At 41.2% G+C, this 645-nt stretch overlaps 1 protein-coding gene across 1 annotated transcript in view; it reads left to right on the top strand.

Moving 5' to 3' along the window:
• Window positions 1-645, top strand: part of LOC106879416 (uncharacterized) — a 40,870-nt gene that overhangs the window by 32,312 nt on the left and 7,913 nt on the right. The gene's annotated exons all lie outside the window — the stretch shown is intronic.

The following is a 645-nucleotide window of genomic DNA, read 5'->3' as shown; positions in this document are numbered from 1 at the left end:
GACTACATTATCTAATGTACTGTATAGTAGATAGTGGCTATAATTGTTATTTAGCCCCAGGTCAGTCCTGATCATCAGACCTATGATCGAAGATGTTCCAACTGTGACCATCCCATCTTTTATTCAGGCATCGTCTATCTAGGACTACAATATCTAATGTACTGTATAGTAGATAGTGGCTATAATTGTTATTTAGCCCCAGGTCAGTCCGGATCATCAGACCTATGATCAAAGACGTTCCAACTGTGACCATCCCATCTTTTATTCAGGCATCGTCTATCTAGGACTACAATATCTAATGTACCGTATAGTAATTAGTATTAATAGTTATAGTTGTTGTTTTGTCCTGGGTCAGTCCTAATCCAGCCGACACTTACGATCACAGATGTTCCAGGTATGACCATCCCAACTTTTACTGAAACAGTGTATCTAGGACTACATGATCTAATGTCTAATATAGCAGTTAGTATTAATGGCTACAATTGTTGTTGTTGTTGGTTATTCCTACCCTGTCTTGATCTGGCAGGACTATGGTTGTAGATGCTCCGGCTGGCCTTTTTGTATACTGTCGCCACCCCCACCCCCACTTGCATCTCCCTCCCCACTGCTCCTACGACTTTCTCATCATTCCCTACTTCCTGATTT

This window comes from Octopus bimaculoides, chromosome 29, assembly GCF_001194135.2.
Source record: "Octopus bimaculoides isolate UCB-OBI-ISO-001 chromosome 29, ASM119413v2, whole genome shotgun sequence".
Classification (NCBI taxonomy): domain Eukaryota; kingdom Metazoa; phylum Mollusca; class Cephalopoda; order Octopoda; family Octopodidae; genus Octopus; species Octopus bimaculoides.
The sequence above is the reverse complement of the archived record's forward strand: the minus strand, read 5'-3'. Positions and strand labels throughout refer to the sequence as shown.